Below are 15,892 nucleotides of genomic sequence, written 5' to 3' on the forward strand. Positions count from 1 at the left end.
GTGTGTGAGCACAGTGGGTGCTGGAGAGCAAAGTGGCATCTGAGTGCGACTCTAGTCATGAGCTGAACCCCTCCCCGCCACCCCCTTCCTATGTTGGATCCCTAACCCAGAATGTAGCTGTATTTGGAGAGAGGGTTTTTAAAGTGGTCATTGAGGTGCAGTGAGGTCATATGGGTGGGCCCTAATCCAATAAGACTGATGTCCATATAAGAAAAGGTTAGGACTTGGGCACACACAGAGGGATGACCATGTGGAGACACAAGGTGAATATATATACCTTTTTTGAGATGGGATCTTGCTCTGTTGCCAAGGCTGGAGAGCAATGACATGTTCATAGCTCACTGAAGCCTCAGACTCCACACCCAAGGAATCCTCCCACCTCAGCCTCTTGAGTAGCTGGGACCAAGGTGCACACCGCCATGCCTGGCTAATTTTTTTCTTTTTTTAGAAATGGGGTCTTGCTGTGTTGCCCAGGCTGGTCTCAAACGCCTGGGCTCAAGCAAGTCTCCTGCCTCAGCCTCCCAAAATAACACCTGGATCTTGACTTCAATGTCTGCTTCCAGTACTGTGAGAAAATTGATGTCTGTTGTTTAAGACCTCCAGTCTGTGGTGCTTTGCTGTGGGTGACCAAGCGGACTAACACAACTCTGAAGGATGGGTAGGAAGTTGACGCGTGAAAACTGGAGGAGAGGGCGTTCCAGGTGAGAAGAGGAGCACCCCTAAAGGCAGGCAAGGAGCAGTGCTGTCTGCCCACAGTGGGCGAGCTGGAAAACAGGGTGGCAGTGGGTGATGGAGGCCCAGAACGGCAGGTTGAGGAGCTGAGGCTTTGAGAGTGTTTTTTCCCTGTGTGACTGGTGGCAACCCAGTAACATCTGTGACAGGAGGCAGCAGACGCAGCAGAAGGGGTCTGAACGTCAGCCAGCTGCAGGTGGGGCCACCATGGCCTAAACTCGCATACATAGGCCCCAGGGCTTCCTGGGGTGGCTTTAGGGGGCAGCAAAGTTTTGTTAATTAAAGAGGTATGTGTGTGTGTAATGTGGGAAACTCAGGGCCACAGCACGGCTCACTTGTGAAAAGTTAGAACATGGGCCGGGCGCGGTGGCTCACGCCTGTAATCCCAGCACTTTGGGAGGCCGAGGCGGGTGGATCACGAGGTCAAGAGATCGAGACCATCCTGGTCAACATGGTGAAACCCCGTCTCTACTAAAAATACAAAACTTAGCTGGGCATGGTGGCGCACGCCTGTAGTCCCAGCTACTCGGGAGGCTGAGGCAGGAGAATTGCTTGAACCCAGGAGACGGAGGTTGCGGTGAGCCGAGATCGCGCCATTGCACTCCAGCCTGGGTAACAAGAGCAAAACTCCGTCTCAAAACTGAAAAAAAAAAAAAAAAAGAAAAGTTAGAACATGGATCAGAGCAACAAACACATCATGGGGTCCTGATGTCCAGAACACCGCCCCCGTGGGCTCTACATTCCAGACGGATCCCAGTCCACCCCAGTCTTCCACATGCTACCACCTCTCATTCACCTCCATCCTCTCCTCAGCCCCCTCCCTCTGCCCGGCTAATCTTTCTACACTAACCACAGTGATCCTTTTGAAATGTAGGTCAGATCCCATCACTCCTCTGCTCAAAGCCCTCCAGTGGGTCCCTGTGTCCCTTGGAATAAACCCAGGCTCCCTACCATGGTTCACATGCACACCCTGCATCCACACTCCCTAGGCCTTCCCCTACCCTTCACTCCCTGTGCTCTGCTGCACTGGGAAAGAAAAAGCAGGCCCAAAAGGAGTCGTGGGAATTCACTCCTTTACACAAACAGCTGGGGACTCTCATTCATTTGTTTGCTCAAGAATCATTCTGGGAGCACCTCCTATATCTAGGCCCTGCAGTAGGCACCAGGACACAGGACGGGCAAAACCAAACACCACCCCTCCCCACCTGGGGCTCACTATCCAGGGTAGGGAACTATCAAATGGCCATGAAAATACCAGATATCAACCAGGAAAACTCTACTAAAAAGTTGCAGAGCGACAGGAGATCTTATTCAAGGGGCGCATGACCAAGAGGAGAGGAAAAGACCCTTTGGTGACCCTTCCAAGATAATAAGCATGAACTAGGTGATGAGAGAGAGAAACTCACAGGCATGGGGAACAGCAAAGCAAGGAGGAGGGACACTGGGGCAGGAAGGGGAAAGCAAGTGTTTCAAGTTCCTGCAGCAGCAGGGCCGAGACCGGAGAGCAGGACCACAGGAGGGCCCCGGTGACCACCCCTACCTGCCCTGATCCTTTCATGTAGGTTTGGCCCTCCTCAACACGGCCAAGGGGATGCCCAAATCTCTTAGCATCCCAAGCCAGTTCACAAAAGCTGCTGTGTCACTTCTTGTCCTGGGGCTCCTCCCATGCAGCAAGGGCTAGCAGGCAGCACAGGGAAGCCAGGAGGACTTCCTTTCCCTGTGTTCAGACCTCATCAGGGAGACCCAGAGAGGCTCTCAAACTCCTAGACTCAAGATGACCTGAGACCATCCCTCGAGGATCTCATTCTTTACCTACTGCAAAACCTCCCTCAGTCTGCTTTCCCCAAGAGGCAGCTAGGTAGGCTGCCTGTCGCTCTGCCCGTGCCATTTATTTTGGGCACTGTGGCTCTTCTCGTTATAATGAGGCCCATTACTGGAGCAACCAGGCATGGCTCCCACACAGTCTGTCTCAGAGGGACCCTCTGATTCCCCGGGTTGTAATGTGTTGCTGGCTTATCTCACTCTTGTAATTAAACAAAAATAAATGCTCTGCAGTCTCTCCCTGTTTCTTTCATCTCTTTCCTGTAGTGTCCTCCCTGAATTCACTGACAAGAGTCCCCGTCTGCCAGCTAAATATCTAAACCTAATACATTCCCTTCCTCCCATATAAATAGCATCCCTTTGTGATCAGAGCAACCCCATGCATGCCTTAGAGACCACATTCAAGAGTTCTGCCTTCATTACTTATCATCTTAACTTGTAAATTTAGCATCACTTCATTTTCATAGTTTCTCATTTTTGTTGAATCCTTTTGAGATACATTAGTAATGTTAAGTCAGTCTTAGGAACTGTAATAAGTAATGGTAGTTGGCAATGGCAACAACTGTAAAAAGAGGCATTAAAGGACCAAAATCTGGGAAATAGTGGTCCCAGTGAAAGGAATGAAGACATGGCAGTAGGGATGCAGGAAAAGGGATGGAATGGGAGGGACTGGACCAAGGCAGGCTCTCCTCAGAGAAGCCCTAGTTTCCTTGCACCTCCTGACCACCCAGGGCAAGGGTCCCTCCTCTGTGACTCTCCACCACAGCCTGCCAATGGCAGCTTCACCGCCATGATCACAGTTAGTGACGTAATTCATTTGCGTTTGCTGTCCCTCCTCCCTAACCTGCGTGTAGGTCCCTGGAGTCTGGCACGTTCTCTCTTGCTCACCCTCATCTCTCTAGGGCCTAGCACACTGCCCGACTCCGACTAGGTGCTGGATGTCTGCCGGGTGGATAATGGATGAAGGGCTATTTCGAAAAACCTCAGATGACAGTTTTCTAAACTAGAGAGGCGGGGCACAGTGGTTCACGCCTGCAATCCCAGCACTTTCAGAGGCCAAGGTGGGAGGATCACTTGAGCCCAGGAGCTCAAGAACAGCTTGTAGTAAGCCCCTATATCTACAAATAAATAAATTAGCCGGGCATGGTGGTGCACACCTGTGGCCCCAGCTACTCAGGAGGCTGAAGTGGGAGGATCTCTTGAGCACAAGAGTTTCAGGCTGCAGTGAGCTATAATCTCATCACTGCACTCCAGCCTCAGTGACAGAAGAGAGCTTGTCTATAAAAATAAATGCGGGGCTGGGCGCGGTGGCTCAGGCCTGTAATCCCAGCACTTTGGGAGGCTGAGGCGGGTGGATCACGAGGTCAAGAGATCGAGACCATCCTGGTTAACATGGTGAAACCCCGTCTACTAAAACTACAAAAAATTAGCTGGGCATGGTGGCGCGTGCCTGTAATCCTAGCTACTCAGGAGGCCGAGGCAGGAGAATTGCCTGAACCAGGAGGCAGAGGTTGCGGTGAGCCAAGATCGCGCCATTGCACTCCAGCCTGGGTAACAAGAGCGAAACTTTGTCTAGGAAAAAAAGAAAAAAATAATAATAAAATAAATGCATAAATAATAAATCAATACACCAGAGATAAGGAACACAGGATAGAAAGGAAGGTGAGGAGCACAGTGCCCCGGGGGCGCCTACGAGCTGTGTGTGGGCATGCAACTGCACAAAGCCTAAAAACGGACAGGAGACGGAAAGAGGCCGCCCGCCAACAAAGCAACTTTTCCTCCAGGCCTCTTGGGTTGCTTCCTTTTCTAAAACATAAAGTAAGACGTTTAACACATCTTTAAACACTGCCACAAAATGCTTGTTCTTCCCAATATCTGTCACTCGCTTTCCCAAACTTGAGCTTCTACATTTAGCATCCTGTTCCCAAGAATCTTCTTACCTGTGAGCTTGGAAAAAATGCCTGTTTATTCACTTTATACAAATATACAAATGCAGACTCATGAAATATTCAAATACAGGAGTATATCTAGCAAGAACAAAACCAACCTTGCCCTAATTCTACTTCCCTCTCCAGAGGTGACACAGGAAACAACAGTTTGATATCATACATCCAGTGCTTTTTGCTAATGAATTTTTATGTACATACAAATAAAAATATATAGTTTATGTTTCTTAACATAAAAATTTTAACATAAATATGATTATATTGTTTATGCTTACTTAAAAACATGTACGGTGTTTTTCTAAGACAAATCAAAGGTATACATATTTTGCCTTTTGATAGATTTTATGTTTGCCATACAAAAAAAGCTTTACTGGCTGGGTGAGATGGCTCATGCCTGTAATCCCAGCACTTTGGGAGGCCGAGGTGAGCAGATCACCTGAAGCCAGGAGTTTGAGAGACCAAAATGGAGAAACCCAGTCTCTACAAAAAATACAAAATTAGCTGGGCGCGGTGGCGCGTGCCTGTAATCCCAGCTACTTGGGAGGCTGAGGCAAGAGAATCACTTGAACCTGGGAGGCGGAGGTTGCAATGAGCCGAGATCATGCCATTGCACTTTAGCCTGGGCAACAAGAGCAAAACTCTGTCTCAAAAAAAAAAAAAAAAAAAAGCTTTACTAATTTTTGTTCCCACTAGTTGTGATTGCCAGTGCCCATCTCCCTATGTTCTCTCTACATTGGATATTATTTATATTTTCAATTTTTGCCAATATGTTGCATGGGAAATGACATTTCATGAGTATTTGAATTTGCATTTCTATGACTATTACTGAGGTTGAACATTATATGTTTATTGGCCTTCTGTATTCCTTCTTCTAGGAATTGCTTTTTTATAACCTTTGCCCATTTTTCTTTGGTGTGTGTTTTTTCTAGTTGACAGTAGAAATCATTTATTATGAGTAGTCATCTTTGCAGTATATGTGCTACATGTATTTCCTTCTGCTACTTGCCTTTCACTGTACCAAGTTTCTAGTATGTGGCCACTCAAACATGTCACTCTTTCCCTATGTGGCTAAGACAATCTTTCCTGTCTCCTAAGATTACATGAAAGGTTGTCTTAAGCCATAGATGGAAAGAATCACATGCTTGACTCTATAAAAATACATATGTATTTTTATGTACATGTGTAATATAATTCATACTCACGTATGTAAAGTCATCTACACATGCTTCAAATACTTCCTCTACACATCTACCTACATCAAATACTTTTTCAGTGTGTGTGTTTTAATTAGCTTTTATTTCCTCACCCCAACAACCCTATGGAATAGACACTATTATTATTACTATTATTTTTAAGACAGAGTCTCACTCTGTCACCCAGGCTAGAGTGCAGTAGCACAATATTGGCTCACTGCAACCTCTGCCTCCTGGGTTCAAGCGATTCTCCTGCCTCACACTGCCAAGTAGCTGGGATTACAGGCCCAGCTAATTTTTTGTATTTTTAGTAGAGACGGGGTTTTACTATGTTGGGCAGACAGGTCACAAACTCCTGACCTCATGATCTGCCTTCTCCTTGGCCTCCCAAAGTGCTGGGATTATAGGCGTCAGCCACCTCGCCTGGCCAGAATAGACACTATTATTAATATTATACCCATTGTACAGATAATAAGACTGAGGGACAGAGAAGTTAAGGCTGAGCAATCCGCCTCCAGTGCCATGGGCTTAACCAGTACCTTATGTTGCCTTAGTATTACTCCACACAACTCATTCTTTCTACATACTGTAAAAGCAACAGGCTGGGTGCAGTGGCTCACACTTCTAATCCCAGCACTTCTGGGAGACTGAGACAGGTGGATCACCTGAGGTCAGGAGTTCGAGATCAGCCTGGCCAACACGGCAAAACGCCATCTCTACTAAAAATACAAAACTTAGCCAGGTGTGATGGCAGGTGCCCGTAATTCCAGCTATTCGAGAGGCTGAGGCAGGAGAATTGCTTGAACCCAGGAGGCAGAGGTTGTGGTGAGATGAGATTGAGCCATTGTACTTCAACCTGGGCCACAGAGGGAGACTCCCTCTCAAGAAAAAAAAAAAAAAGGCAACAAAAATTATCACAGTGTGATAATGGCATAGAAATAGATTGCTCCTGTAAATAATCAAATAATGCAGAAAAATCATAGAAAAGCTGGGGGTATAAAAATAAAAAAATCATAAAGTAGTAGAAAACGTAAGAGTTGCTCATAAGTGATATTGGAAAAACTGGCTAGTGTTTTTAAGTCAGTTTAAATTTACTTACACATCATCCATGAAAGAAAATACTAGAATAAAATAAATGCCTTTAAAGCAGAGAACTTAGATCTCTAACACAGAAGAATTAGGAAAAAAAATGAACCAATTTGATTACATAAAAATGTTAAATGATTGAATGTTTTTTAAAAACTCATTTTAAAAAGGTAAACAATAGACAGGAACATAACTGACAAAAATACGGCAAATATATCTTACCCATATTAATCAGCCCCAAAACACCAGCATTATGATCCCAAAAATTGATCAAAAGAGAAAGTACAACTTGTAAACAAGCACATAAAAAATGTTCAGCCTTGCCGTATTAAAAGAAATGCAAAATACCATAAAGAGGTTCTGTTTTTCTTATTCTTTTTTTTCCCATGATACTGTCGGCTGATGGAATGGATGAAATTAGACTAATGCTCCCACACACTGTGTTGATAGAAAGTAATTTAGCAACACATACCAAGCACCATTAAAATGTTCATGCCCTTTTACCCAGTAATCCCACATCTGAAAATCTATTCTACAGATACAACCCAAAAACAGAAGAAAAGTTCCATGGACAGAGTTACTAATCTATTACTTATAACAGCAAAAAACAAAAAAAGAAAAGCAACTTAATTAAAAAAAAAACAAGGAATAGTTAAACAATTTATGGACCAAACACTTAATAAATATTATATGCCATTAAATAATTGTCAAATTAGGCTGGGCATAGTGGTTCATCCCTGTAATCCCAGCACTTTAGGAGGCCAAGGCAGGCAGATCACTTCCGCTCAGGCGTTAAAGACCAGCCTGGGAACCATGGGGAAACTCCATCTCTACCAAAAATACAAAAATTGGCTGGGCATGGTGGCACACACCTGTAATCCCAGCTACCTGGGAGGCAGAGGAGGGAGGATAGTTTGAGGCTGGAAGGAGTAAGTCACAGTAAGCTGAGGTCACGCTACTGCACTCCAGCCTGGGCAACAGAGCAAAACTCTGTCTCAAAAGAATAATATAGTAATAATTGTGAAACTATATAACTTTTTCTTTTGAGACGGAGTCTCACTCTGTCGCCCAGGCTAGAGTGCAGCGGCATGATCTCAGCTCCTGCAACCTCTGCCTCCCAGGTTCAAGTGACTATCCTGCCTCAGCCTCCCAAGTAGCTGGGATTACAGGTGCGTGCCACCACGCCTGACTAATTTTTTTTGTATTTTTAGTAGAGACAGGGTTTCACTATCTTAGTCAGGCTGGTCTCGAACTCCTGACCTTGCCATCTACCTGTCTCAGCCTTTCAAAGTGCTCGGATTACAGGCATGAGCCACCATGCCCAGGCTTATATAACATTTTTAAAGCCTTATGCTATAATATCTAGTCGTACAGGTAGAAAGAAATATACAATTGTTTTCTTAGAGACAGGGTCACACCCTGTCACCCAGACTGAAATGCAGTGGTGAGATCACAGTTCATTGTAACCTTGAATTCCTGGGCACAAGTGATCCTCTGGAGTAGCTGGGACTACAGGCATGCAGCACCACACCTGGCTAATTATTTATTTATTTATTTTAATTTTTGTTTTCTTCAGACATGGTCTTGCTCTGTTGCCCAAGCTGAAATGCAGTGAAATGATCACAGCTCACTGCAGCCTTGACCTCCTGGTTTCAAGTGATCCTCTTACGTCAGCCTCCTGAGCAGCTGGCCCTACAGGTGCACATCACCATACCCAGCTAGTGTTTTGATTTTTTGTAGAAACGGGGTATTGCTGTGTTGCCCAGGCTGGTCTTGAACTCCTAAGCTCAAGTAATCCACCTGCTTCAGCCTCCCAAAGTGCTGTGATTATAGGTATGACCTACCGCGCCCAGCCCTGACTAATTAAAAAAAATTTTTTTTTGGAGACAGTGACCTTGCTGGAGACAGTTTCCCAGGCTGGTCTCAAACTCCTGGTCTCAAGCAATCCTCCTCCTTTTCCTCCCGAGTAGCTGAGATTTCCGGTGCAAGCCACCGCACCCAGCAAGAAATATAGAAATTTTAACAGTTGCTTTAGGGTGTGGGATTAAGTCACAATTTTCTCCAATTTCTGAATTTATTGAAATGCCATATAGAGCATGAGCTCTGGATTGAGAGAGACTAGAGTTCCCATCCTGGCTGCACCACTCACCTACCTGTTCACCCATCTGTCTGACCTCTGCCAAATTACATAACCTCTCTGGGACTCCATTTCCTCAGCTGTAAAGTGAAGACTGTAAAGGTAGTGACCTCATGGGGCTGCTGGGAGAATTGAATAAGATGATGTTGAAAAGAGCTTGGCTGCTGCACCTGTGACAGAGTGAGAGCTCAAAATTACTCTGATCATTTAAAAAAATGTTAACGTATTGGGGCCGGGTGAGGTGGCTCACGCTTGTAATCCCAGCATTTGGGAGACCAAGGCAGGCAGATCATCTGAGGTCGGGAGTTCGAGACCAGTCTGGACAACATGGTAAAACCCTGTTTCTACTAAAAATACAAAAATTAGTTGGGTGTGGTGGCAGGTGCCTGTAATCCCAGCTACTCAGGAGGCTGAGGCAGGAGAATCACTTGAACCTGGGAGGCAGAGATTGCAGTGAGCCGAGATTGCACCACTGCACTCCAGCCTGGGCAATGGGTGAGAATCCATGTTAGGAAAAAAAAAAAAAAAAAAAAGGCCTGGTATGGTGGCTCACACCCATAATCCCAGCACTTTGGGAGGCCAAGATGGGTGGATCACCTGAGGCCAGGAGTTTGAGACCAGCCTGGACAACATGATGAAACCCTGTCTCTACTAAAAATATAAAAATTAGCCAGGTGTGGTGGCATGTGCCTGTAGTACCAGCTACTCAGAAGGCTGAGACAGGAGAATCGTTTGAACCTGGGAGGCGGAGGTTGCAGTGAGCCAAGATCGTGCCACTGCACTCCAGCCTTGGCAACACAGCAAGAATCCATCTAAAAAAAAAAAAAAGTTAACATATTAGAAAAATAAAATTGGAATGAGGAATGCGCTTCACTGGTGGTGGTTTATTTCAAATTCCACATTTTCAAATGAAAGTTTAGTATTGCTTATTTTTCACCCCCTCTCCTGCCTTGGGGGCTCCTCTGTTTAGACGGCCTTCCATGTTAACTAACTTGGTAAAGGAAAGGTTAAAGGAAGTGAAACACGGCTACTCTAAAACAGAACCACAGAGACACAGAGTCCCCGGAGCTGAGCTGTAAAGGAGCAGAAGCAGCCACACTGGCGAGTTCTGCAGCAGGAGCAGCACCACATGGCTTTAACCTTCACATTCTATCGAGAAGGGACGGAAGCCACATTTTCCAAGAAAACTTAAAGTGTGGACCTCCTGCATGGCTGAGCCGAACACTTTATCCCAATAGGAAATTAGAGTCAGTGGGACAAGGAAATAAAAAACAAAAACTTAACTTCTAGAAAATAGGCTGGGTAAGAGAGATTTTAAGGTATCTTCAGCCCTGTGAGATGGTGTGGGGGAAAACTGCCTCAACCAACCATATAATAAATAACTTCCCAGAAAAGCCACCAACTTTATCGTATTATTGCTTGAAACTCTGCCATCTGGGCTTCACAAGCATCTAATTTCAGACCCTCACACAATGTATGTATTGCCTAGATGCTGAGCACTGGGAGATTATCAGACCCTCTGCTAGATGACAGGGTACACTACAGTGCTGATCTCCTCCAAGGGGAGATGACTCTAGAACGTTCCAGGGGCTAAGCACTAGTCCAGCAGGCAGTTCTCTCCACAGGATCTTAGACATCTCACACTTGGCAAAAAGAATGCACAGAAGGAGCCCTATTCACCCTGGATGGAAAAATAATACCCACACGGCTACTCATTAGTACCCATAGGGCTTCTTTTCTAAAGGACTTCATATGTTAACTTGAAGTCAGCATTAATTATCTTTTCCTTGCAAGATGAAACAAATGACAAGCAGTGAGAAAAGACCATGCTCTTTCAAGACGTCAGAAGATGGGTTTCAAATCCTTTTTCAGCCCCCGCAAAAGCATGCATGTGGCCTTAGCTCATCCAGTCCATGCACCACGGGAGAATGTACTCACACTGCCTTAGTCACACCAGGATCCACTGGGTCTGTAAGACATTGTACCTACTAAAACAGAGGCACCTCTTCCCCAGCTATTCAAAGCTTTTCCATTTTGGTCTTAAATAATAGCCAACCGCGTACTTACTGCAAAACTCTGCTTCTCCTGCTTCTCGGGAGCTGCCGACCTCAAGTCAGCCACTCTATTCTGGGTTTGGTGCTGGCCTGGGAGGAAAACCACACTTGGAGGGGGCCGGGCAGAGAGCGCTTGAGCAATGCTTCACTCAGGAAGCAGGCGGGCTCTGCTTTCTCCAAGTTCTGTTGGCCTCTCCCTCTCCTGTCTCTCAGAATCTCTCTTTCTTACGCAAACACACATGCACAAAGTGCAAAATCATATTTCCATCCTACTAGGTCCTGAATACTTAATTTGTACCTCTCCAAAATGTAAGGATCTCAAGGTGTAGGTGGGCTAGGTTCTAGCTGATTGCTCCCTGAGCTATCAAACAGATTTAAAAACAAAACAAAAATCAGTCTGCTTTTCACAAATGTATCTACCCTGAAGCTACAACCGTGCCCCACCAGCTTGCCATGGCCCTGTGAGCACTGCGAGTTCTAGGTGGGAAGGGGAAGTCGAGCTATGACCAGGAAGCATAACGCAGACAGGGGCTCTAGTGAGCCAGCTAAAGGGATCTCAGAGGTAGGCATCTGAAACTCCTAGGCTCCAATAATTTGTTGCATTTCTTTTCCATTCTAAATAAATCTTTTCATACCTAATTTTGACTTCAGGGAGCTCCAGAATGATATGGGCATCCTCACAAAGCCTGGGGTCCATGTTCCCTGCTACTACAGATGGCCTAGAGTAAGCCCCAGTGACAACGGGATCTACTGCAAGAGGGAGCAAACACACTGCCCAGAAAAAAGCACGGAAGAAATGTTGTGAAGGTAAACAAGCAACATGTGTTCCATCCACAGGCACCAAGAACTCTATCAGAGGGCCTGGGTTAAGCTTGGTCACTGCCACAAGCTGCACTTTAATTGCTGTTTTACTGGATAACAGGTGTGGGAGGCAGCCAATCTGCTCTTGCATGACAGAGAGCTCTTATATAGCAGGTGGCATGGGTTTGCAGAGCCTCTGTGACACAGAATCCCTGTGTTCACTATAATTCTAACCTCCACACTCAGACTCTGTCATTCTAATCAATAGAATGAAGTAAGGAGCTGTGGTCAGGCAGCTCAGAGCCGGCCTAGCCCGGCATGGTAGCCCCGCTTGGTCAAGGTTGCTGCCTCTCATGGCCATCCCTCTTTGCCTTGAAGGAGGCAATAGGCATAATGCACTGAACCTGCTCTCGCTGAGGAACTCAATTTGTACCTCTCCAAAATGTAAGGATTTCAAGATGCAGAATGGCTAGCTTCTTGCTGATTGCTTCCTGATATATCAAACAGATTTAAAAACAAGACAAGGGACAAGGAGCATACAGGGTCCTAACTCATCTGGGTGACTTCCCCCAGCATGTGGCACCATGGCACAGACACAGGAGGTGGTAGTGGTCGGGACTCTGCAGATGACAGACACTTAACTCAACTCTGCTTAAGCAAAATAGTGAGTTTGTTGGCTTTACTGATTTAGGAAAGTCCAGGATGAATTGAAGCTGGCTTTAAGCCAGCTAGACCTTGAGGTCCAATGATGTCATCAGGAATGGTTTTGAATCACCTGGTAGCTTCACTCTCCTAAGCTGGTGCCATTCAAACACGGGTACTCTTGGGATGAGAAGGCCTTGCCCAGCAGCACTGCAGGACTGGAGGTCTTTAGCATTTGAGATTCCAGAAGAATAGAGTCCCTACCAGAAAAGAGCCTTGAGGTGATACACTGTCCAACCCATTGGCTGTGGATAGGGACCTGGATGATTGGCAGCTCTACTAGTTATGGGAAAAGCAGTTTCCAAAAGGAGAAAAAAGGCTAGGCAGAAAAAAGTACAAGCCAGTCACTCAATAGTGTCTCAGATTATTAAGCCTTTCATGTGATCATGTCTTAACTTCCCTAACAGACTGTAAATCTATTAATAGAAAGATACACACAAAATGTTAACAGTGCTTATCTCTCAGATTGAGGGGCATTTACTTTTCAAATTCACATTGTAGCTTTTAAATTTTCTAAAACAATTATTAAATTGTATAATAAAATAATATACTTAAATAAGTTATCACATGCTTTAAAAAAATCCTACTTACAACAGCAACTATCTATAAATAAATCTGGTAAGAAAGTTACAGTCACCCCCAAAATTCATGCTTTACTGAATGACAAAAAAGAAAACTGGTAGAAAAATATACCATGTTCTCCCAATGGATATTCATTCTCTGCAGATAATTTTATAAATGTGCTGTGATTTCAATAAAAATTCTAATTGGATTAGAAATATAAAGGACATTATTTATAAAATTATCCTAAAATTCATCTGGTAGAACAATTGATTATTCTCTATAGAAGCTATCAAATAACTTGATTCTTCTCTAAAGAAGAAAATTCACACACACACACACACACACACACACACACACACACACACACACACACACACCACTTGTACTACCAGATAGCAAAATAGATCAGAAAAGTAAAAAATTACAATGACATGGTTTAGGAATAGAAAGAAGAGCAGTGGATCATGGCAAAGCCCAGAAACAAGAAGTTAGACTATGACAAAGATGGCATGATTAGTCTAGGATAAAGAATAGATTGTTTTAGCTGAGCACAGTAGCATGAACTTACAGTCCCAGCTACTTGAGAGGCTGAGGAGGGAGGATCACTTGAGCCCAGGAGATCAAGGCTGTAGTGCACTATGATTGTGCTTGCAAATAACCACTGAACTCCAGCCTGGGCAACATAGTGAGACCTTGTCTTGAAAAATTAAAAAAAAAAAAAAAAAAAAGACCACACTTCAACCTTGGCAAAATAGTGAGATCTTATCTCGAAAAATTAAAAAAGAAAAAAGAAAGAAAATACAGGAGATTATACATCTGAATAAGGTAGGAGAGGCCTCTCTGAGCCCACAGGCAAAGGCAGAATACATTAAGAAAAAAACAGATGTGACTACTTGAAAATTAAAAACCTCTGAAAAAAGAACCCCACTATAAACAAAATGTAAATGTCAATGACAAGATGAGACAAACACCTGTGCATAACCTTTGGTTCCATTATTCCATTTGTAGGAATGTATCATACAAAAATAATCGAATGTTCCAGAACAGAACAGAGGCCTCAAAAATAATGCCACATGTCTGCAACCATCTGATCTTCCACAAACCTGACAAAAACAAGCAATGGGGAAAGGATTCCCTATTTAATAAATGGTGTTGGGGAAACTGGCTAGCCATATGCAGAAAACTGAAACTAGATCCCTTCCTTACACCTTATACAAAAAATTAACTCCAGATGGATTAAAGACTTAAAAATAAGACCAAAAACCCTAAAAACCCTAGAAGAAAACCTAGGCAATACCATTCAGGACATAAGCATGGGCAAAGAGTTCATGACTAAAATACAAAAGCAATGACAACAGAAGTCAAAATAGACAAATAGGATCTAATTAAACCAAAGAACTTCTGCACAGCAAAAGAAACTGTCATCAGAGTGAACAGGCAACATACCGGATGGGAGAAAATTCTTGCAATCTACTCATCTGACAAAGGGGTAATATCTAGAATCTACGAAGAACTTAAACAAATTTACAAGAAAAATACAACCCCATCAAAAAGTAGGCAAAGAATATGAACAGACACTTCTCAAAAGGAGACATTTATGCAGCCCACAAACACGAAAAAAAGCTCATCACCACTGGTCATTAGAGAAATGCAAATCAAAACCACAATGAGATGCCATCTCACACCAGTTAGAATAGCAATCAACAAAAAGTCAGGAGACAACAGATGCTGGAGAGGATGTGGAGAAATGGGAAAGCTTTTATACTGTTGGTGGGAGTGTAAATTAGTTCAACCATTGTGGAAGACAGTGTGGTGATTCCTCAAGGATATAGAACTAGAAATACCATTTGACCCAGTAAACCCATTACTGGGTATATACCCAAAGGATTATAAATCATTCTATTATAAAGACACATACATGCACATGTATGTTTACTGCAGCGCTGTTCACAATAGCAAAGACTTGGAACCAACCCAAATGCCCATCAGTGATAGACTGGATAAAGAAAATGTGGCATATATACACCATGGAATACTATTCAGCCATAAAAAAGGATGAGTTCATATCCTTTGTAGGAACATGGATGAAGCTGGAAACCATCATTCTCAGCAATCTGACACAAGAACAGAAAGCGAAACATCACATGTTCTCATTCATAAGTGGGAGTTGAACAATGTGGACACAGGAAGGGGAACATCACACACCAGGGACTGTCAGGAGGTGGGGATATAGGGGAGGGATAGCATTAGGAGAAATACCTAACGTAGATGACCAGGTGATGGATGCAGCAAACCACCATAGCATGTGTATACCTATGTAAGAAACCTGCACGTTCTGCACATGTACCCAAGAACTTAAAGTATTTTTTTAAAGAGCCCAAACCATTAAATATAAGGGAAAAATAAATAAATAATCACGAATGAATACAAAGCTATCTGAGCAACAGTGATGACTGTATCCTTGATTATAACAACAACAGTGGCAAAAAAAGAAATAATTTAAAGTCTAATTGGCTAGATTATAGTATATCCACATAATTAAGCCTTATGCAGCCATTAAAAGTGATAATACATATGATATAGATAATATATATCTAGATATGACATAGAAAAATCCTCAGCAAAATACTAGCAAATCAAACCTAAAAACGTATATAAAGGATTATATACCATAACCAAATGAAATCTATCCCAGAAATTCAAAGTTGGTCAAAATCAGTTAATGTAATTTACCATAGTAATAGAATAAAGGACAAAACCACATGATCATCTCAACAGATGCAGACAAAGCATTAGACAAAATCCAACAGATTTTCATAATATAAACACTGAACAACTAGACATAAAAGGCAACTT

At 43.7% G+C, this 15,892-nt stretch overlaps 1 protein-coding gene across 8 annotated transcripts in view; it reads right to left on the bottom strand.

Annotated features, from left to right (window-relative positions):
* Window positions 1–15,892, bottom strand: part of SPECC1 (sperm antigen with calponin homology and coiled-coil domains 1) — a 331,903-nt gene that overhangs the window by 256,531 nt on the left and 59,480 nt on the right. Inside the window, exon 1 of one of the 8 annotated variants that reach the window (XM_032270305.1) lies at window positions 10,983–12,971. The exons of 6 other annotated variants lie outside the window; for them this stretch is intronic. The gene's annotated coding sequence lies outside the window, so the exon portion shown is untranslated. Of the gene's footprint in view, window positions 1–10,982; window positions 12,972–15,892 lie in introns of those variants that run through there. One more of the 8 variants, XM_032270314.1, reaches the window with a different exon arrangement.

The sequence above is a fragment of the Sapajus apella genome, unplaced genomic scaffold (assembly GCF_009761245.1).
Source record: "Sapajus apella isolate SASKATOON/1434 unplaced genomic scaffold, GSC_monkey_1.0 scaffold208, whole genome shotgun sequence".
NCBI lineage: Eukaryota > Metazoa > Chordata > Mammalia > Primates > Cebidae > Sapajus > Sapajus apella.